The 6669-nt window shown below is 42.9% G+C and overlaps 1 pseudogene; it reads left to right on the plus strand.

Annotated features, from left to right (window-relative positions):
* Window positions 1-2832: 2832 nt before the first annotated feature.
* LOC118622402 lies at window positions 2833-6405 on the plus strand (annotated as a pseudogene).
* The last annotated feature ends 264 nt before the right edge of the window (window positions 6406-6669 follow it).

A 6669-nucleotide genomic window follows, 5' to 3' on the forward strand; every position in this document is an offset into this window, starting at 1 on the left:
TTTTTATATACTATTACTACTAGCTGGGTGTATTAGATGGTTTCCATCAATGTCCACATAGATGCTGTGATAAGATACACAGTCCTGAGAACTGGAGAAAGATAATATTAGGAATTTTGCCTTAATAGCCATTGAATTTTAAGCCAAACAGTGGCTTTCATTCTTTCTGAAGCACTGTTTGATACCTACAATGAGTAGAACGTATTCATTAAAATAGGCTACAGTGTTATTTAAACAGGGTTTCGTGGGAAAAAAAATAGATAATAAAAATTCTTGAAACATTTTTTGAAAATTACATATTACAAAACAAATCTAAGAGTTGTGCCTACCCATGATATTTAGGCACAGGAAGTCTACATATTTAGATATGTATTTCAAAAGTGACAGTATCTTTAATGTCTAGTCGCTGGCTACTCAGATTACACAATGCCATTCAATTAGAAAATCATTTTTCTATTTAAAAATACTATAGTATTAATGGAATCCTTTATCATAAAGATAGAAAATAATTCTTCCAACTTTCTCTTCCAATTGCAGGTAAATGTCGTATCTCAAATCAGCGTGGATAGTGTCTCATCTCCTGCCTGCCTTGTAAATGTCTCAGATCAGGTTCCTGCGAAGCAAAGCCTGAGACAGAGGTCTGAGTGTACACAGTGTATTGAGAGAGAACTTTTCAAAAAAACCTTAAAGAAGAGAAAGTACCCAGCAAGAATGTGGGCTCGGGTCAAACCTAGTCTTTGCCTGATCTACAAGATGAGATGAGGAAGGTTAGGAGAACAGACTGCTCTGGCACATTGTATACATTTGAGGGAAGAGGATCAGCATTTAAAACCCCACATTAGGAGACTTCCGGTCAAGATGGCGGGTAGGTAACCGCGGTATCGCGTCCTCCCACAACCACATCAAAGTTACAACTAAACTACAAAACAACCATCATTCAGAACCGCCTGAAATCCAGCTGAATGGAAGTCCTACAACTACAGAATTAAAGCAACAGCCACACAGAGACTGGTAGGAGGGCGGAGGGTGATGGGCTGGTCCCACACCCATGTGTGGTGGATAAAGATCAGGAGGACACCTCAGCTTAGAAGGTCCTCGCTGAGGACTGAGGGGTCCCCGTCCCACACCAAACACCCCACTCAGGGTTCCAGTGCCAGGAAGAGAAGTCCCCATAACTTCTGGCTGGAAAAACCAGCAGGAACTGAGGCTCAGGGAGGCTGAGGTGGCTGGAGCCCCAGGTAGCTCCTCTTAAAGGGCCCGCGCACGAACCGACACACTCCCTCTAGCTTGGAGGGAGGCAGCTCTGGACTCCAGCAACCTGGCTCAAACTGGTAGCCCCGCCCTGGTGATTTCCTGAGGCCCCGCCCCACCCAGCTTTCAGGCCCACCCAAGCTGTTGCCAGTTGCTTAACCATAGGATTGGCCTGTCTTGGATCCTGTTTCAGGTTTTCCTAAATTCTTTCAAACAAGCAGCATCTGGTCTCAGATAGCCCAATATCTCTCATTAAGTAATACACAGAAACAAACACAGAGAGGCAGCCAAAATGAGGAGACAAAGAAACAGGTCCCAAATGAAAGAACAGAACAAAATCCCAGGAAAAGAACGAGCGAAATGGAGATAAGCAACCTAACAGATGCTGAGTTCAAAACACTGCTTATAAGGATGCTCAATGGACTTAGTGAGAACCTCAGCAAACTTAGTGAAGGCCTCAAGAGCATAAAATTGAACCAGTCAGAAATGAAGGAGCAAAGCTATCCTGCAAAGCTCTCATTTAGAATTGATGGTCATATAAAATAGTTTCCCAGACAAGGAAAAGCTAAAGGAGTTCATCACTACCAAACCATTAATATATGAAAGGTTGAAGGGTCTTCTTGAAGAAAAAGAAAAAAATATGAACAAACAAAATGGCAATGAATATATAGCTATTGACAATTGAATCTACAAACAAAATGAACAAGCAGAACAGAAACATTCTCACAGATACAGAGAACATTTCATTGGTTGCCAGATGGGAGGGATTTGGGGGGAATGGGTGAAAAAGTTGAAGGGATTAAGAAGTACAAATTGGTTGATAGACTGACAAACTTCAAAGGGAAGGGGGGGTTGGGGGGCGGGAAGAAATAAACCAAAAAACGTATATGCATATATACATAACCAATGGACACAGACAACAGTGTGGGAAAAGGAAGGAGGGGCATGGGGGTGGGAAGGAGGGGGTTAATGAGGGAAAAATGAACATCTGTAATACATTCAACAATAAAGATAAAAAAAAAAAAAAAAAAAACATATCAGGAAGTCACTGGCTATGGGGCTATGTGCTTCCCTCAGAGTTTGGGTAGGTGTGAATAACTTCTGGTGTAAGCTCACTTCAATCAGCCTGGGATAATTTTCCATAAAGGAGAAGCATCTATTTCTGGTAACAGGCCATGCTCACAGAAGCTCAAAAATGGACCACAACCACAGAGCCTGGAAAGGGAATCTAAATGGGACATTACCCAGGTATAGCTTTTCTGGAATTCTATGGTCGAATTAACAGACAATTTACAGGAGGAGTGTTACTGAGGGAACTATGGGCAGCGAACACTGATGCCACAGTTAGTCCCAAGGCTGTAGCTAACACTCTACCTTCTCCGTTTAATGCCCATTCCTGACTCCCCTCCCTCTTGGATAGCACTGCTGCTGGAGTAGAATGTTACAAGGTAGGATGACTGACCTCATTCTTGGAGAACCTCAGTGTCTGGGTCTCAGGTGACCATGCACACATCAGATATGGATGCTGTACTTGATCATTTACAGTTCAGACTGGCCATGTGAACACCACCAAATGCCTCAATGGATCAAATGACTATCAAATATATTTCTTCATCCCTTAATTATAAGCAGCAGCCCCAACTTTTGGTAGCAATCAGTGCCAGTTGTCCCTGCCAGACTGGGTACTGGCATAAGGAACCCAAAAGACCCTACATCAACCTTAGATTTATTCATGTATTGTCCCCTATTAGAGTGATCATCCCTCTGAGAATGAGGACCTCTAGACTCTTAGATTCAAGTTTTAGTGAAGAGGCTCATGAACCCTCAAGTGGGTACCCTGAAGGATTGGTAAGTAGCGTCTTATGTGGAAGCACTCACTAACCCCCAGGACTTCAGAATGTGGCTGTATTGGGATGGAACCTCTAAAAAGGCAATTAAGTTAAAATGAGGCCATTCGAGTGGACCCTGATCAAATCTGATTCGTACTTTTTGTTGTTATAGCAGTTAGTCCTCACATGAGGATATTTTTTCCTTTTTTTTTTTTCCTAGAGAGAGTAGCAGGGAGGGAGGCAGGGTGAGAAAGAGACACATCAATGTAACAAAGACACATTGATTAGTTGTCTCCCACACGCACCCTGACTAGGGCGGGAATTGAACTTGCAACCCAGGTATGTGCCCTTGATTGGGAATTGAACCCGCAACCTTGTGGTGTGGGAGACAGCGCTCTAACCACTTAGCCACACTGGCCAGAACTGATTAGTATTTTTATTAGAAGAGAAAATATGGACATGAAAAGAGACACTAAAGATCGGTGTGCCCAAAGAAAAAAAATGTATGTGATGATACAGCAGAAAGGTGGCTGTCTGCCAGCCAAGGCCAGAAACCGTAGTAAAAAACCCAACCTAGTCACACTTTGGTCTTGGACTTCTAGCATCTAAAATGTGAGAAATACATGTCTGCTGTTTAAGTCACAGAGTCTGTGGTATTTTTTTAAACAGCCCTATCATGGAGATACTTCTGCGTTCATCTCTTGTTTTCTAGACCCATATATTCTACTGGGGATACAGGGCCACATAACTCCTATTGCTTAAGGAGCATACCTCATACTAAAGATTAACCTCCCTTCTTTGCATGGGACCATGTCGTAATTTTGTGAGGTTCGTCCACTGCTCTTTTAGGCAAGTGTTATCAGGAGGGTGTGGTGGGCAGTGAGACCAGCGACCCCATGGTGTGAATGCACTGCCATACCGACTTCACTGCAGAACAGGACGCTGTGTCCAAGGTGACATTGTGAGGTGTTCATGCCCACGGGAAATGGGCTTTGCAGAGTGATTGAATAAGGAGATCTACAAAGCTCTCCCACAACAACAATAAACTGGCCAAATTTCTCAAAAACAAACTTTTCAGTTTTTGGTATTAAAATAGATACAACAATTTGTGAAACACTTATATAAAAACAATTACTGAACAGTGGTAGTTTATGGGATTATTTTAATCTGGGACTGATCCTACCCCTTCATCTCAAAACTTTCCAACCTGCTCCACCAGAGATCTTTCTACTGGAGTTGAGCAAACCATAAAAACTAACGTCAATTCTGGACAGCACTAACTTGATTAGGAGCAGAGCATGCCCAGAAAAGGTTCTCTGACCAACGTCATTGCTGAAAACAGTATTGATCTTGATGACAACCCACCTTGCAGCTAGCTGCAGCTGTGGTATCAACGGGGACAAGCAACAAGTGAGCTGACGTGCTGGTTTATCGAGGAGATCTAAGGGACGAGACAGCCACAGTGGGCTTGATAAAATACCACGCATCCTAGATAGTCTCAAAGGCTATGCATACACAGGATGGGGGAAGAGTAGGTTTACAGATGTTTGTATAAAAAATAATACAATCATAAATAACAATGCAAGAATGAACTCTGTGTTTCGTGTATTCACAACGGTAAACCTACTTTTGCTCCCCCTATACATGCACAAGGATGTTCATAGACTTAGGACAGACTGGAAGAGGGCCCTAGTGATCTCCAAGTTCCTGGATGACATGACAAGACTCAACGAAAGGTGAAAACTGGGACAGATTTTGTAAACCTCCTGAATTATAAAAGTATAGCTCAGTCTTACACAAATGCCTCAAAAAGAATGTAAACCTCACTGAATCAAGGTGTTTGAACATTATCTCTGGCCAAGCTTTGGGTTACTATGAAATTAATACTGATACATGTGTCACCTCTAGGATCCTAGGCATGACAATAAAAATAAATATATAGATAAACTGAAAAGAGAAATCCCTAAGCTCTATAGAATTAGTCCAGGTAAGTGGATGAAATATAAACAAATAAACAACAAATACCTGTGGATTTAAAGGAATGGGCACCAGAATCCAGTTTCTACAATATAATATATAAAATATATTTCATTTTTAATAAAAATTGAGACATGAAAAGAAACATGAGTATGTGGTACATAAGAGAAAATGACTATAACTGTTTGTACAAGTCCAGATGTTGAACTTCACAAAGACTGCAAAGAAGCTATTATAAAGATGCTCCAGGAACATAAGGAAACCTTGGTTAAAGAATTAAAAAGGAAGTATGACAAAGACTTGTCGAGTAAATACTAAGAAAGACAGAAATTATAGAAGCCAGTTGAAATTCTGGTGTTGAAAAGTTCAAAAATTGAAATAAAAATTCACTGGAAATATCAAAACTAAAGACACAAGTGATGAAAATCAAGAATAAAAGGTTTGAGCACTGAGTGGCTTTAGTGACAGACGAAAAGGCTGGAAAGGGCAGGCAGGGAGCAGGCCGACTCTCGGACCAGCCAGCAACCATTTACCTTCTGCATCTAGCAGACCACCCACCACGTTAGCTCCAGCCCCTCTGCTGTCCACTCGGGTTTGGCGGCCCCAGCCTGCCTGGCGCAGCCCTGGTGACAGCCCGTTTCCTTCGATTCTCGGCAATTGAAGGTGGCTGCAAAGTCTGTCCTGAAAGTTGTGCTAAAGAGTACCAGCAAGATGTCTCTAAGTGAGCAGGTCACTAACATGCTGAAGCACAAGCAGCCGACGCCAGCTTCGATGCAGCAACAGCAGCAGCTAGTGCCAGAAACAGAGACTGGCCCAGCAGATGCAGAATTGACTCTCTGTCCAGGCAGCACTAAAGCTTAAGGAGAAGAGCTTAAAGCTGCACCCGGGTGAGCGGAATACCCAGGCACTGTCAGGCCCACCCGTAAGGGGCCCTGGCCAGGGGAGCGATCCGAGGACAAGGCCTGCCCATAGTCCAGAGGTTTTCCCGGAGGAGGACTGGGCAGGGATGTGCCACAGGAACCCTGCTTAGGGGTGGGACGTAGCTCTGTGTCAAAACCTACTCAGAGATGGACGATCCCTTCCTCCCCGATTGGGCTTAAGAAGAGGTGGTCTTCATGGTTGTGGAGGTCCTGGGAGAGGGGACCTAGGGCGTGGAGCTATGGGTCCCAGCAGAATTGATGGTAGAAGTCGGGGTATGATCGGTGAGGGGAGAGGGGACTTTGGAGACAGAGACCAAGGACTTGGACAAAGGAGAGGTGCCCTTGTTCACCCAGTACCGACCAAGGAGCAGGTGAACAACCAGTAGGGTGCATACTTGCCTACAGAACACAAATTTCAAAACCAATGATTGAAGCCTGCCCACCTTCTTGTAAGAGAATCTTGTTAAAGTTATCGCATAAATAACCTTTATTTATCTGTAAATAACCTTGCAATAACAGCTGAAAAGAAATCTGACAGATGTTGGAAGGCTATGGACTCACTTGCTGTCATTTTGTGCATTTAGTGTGTTTCTTTTACTTTTTTGATATTGTGTTGTAAGAAATTCATCCTTTTTTTTTTTTTTTTTTTTTTTTTTTTTTAGTTTGGTCTGTTTTCAGTTCTTTGGTTTTAT

Source organism: Molossus molossus, unplaced genomic scaffold (genome assembly GCF_014108415.1).
Source record: "Molossus molossus isolate mMolMol1 unplaced genomic scaffold, mMolMol1.p scaffold_m16_p_9, whole genome shotgun sequence".
Classification (NCBI taxonomy): Eukaryota; Metazoa; Chordata; class Mammalia; order Chiroptera; family Molossidae; genus Molossus; species Molossus molossus.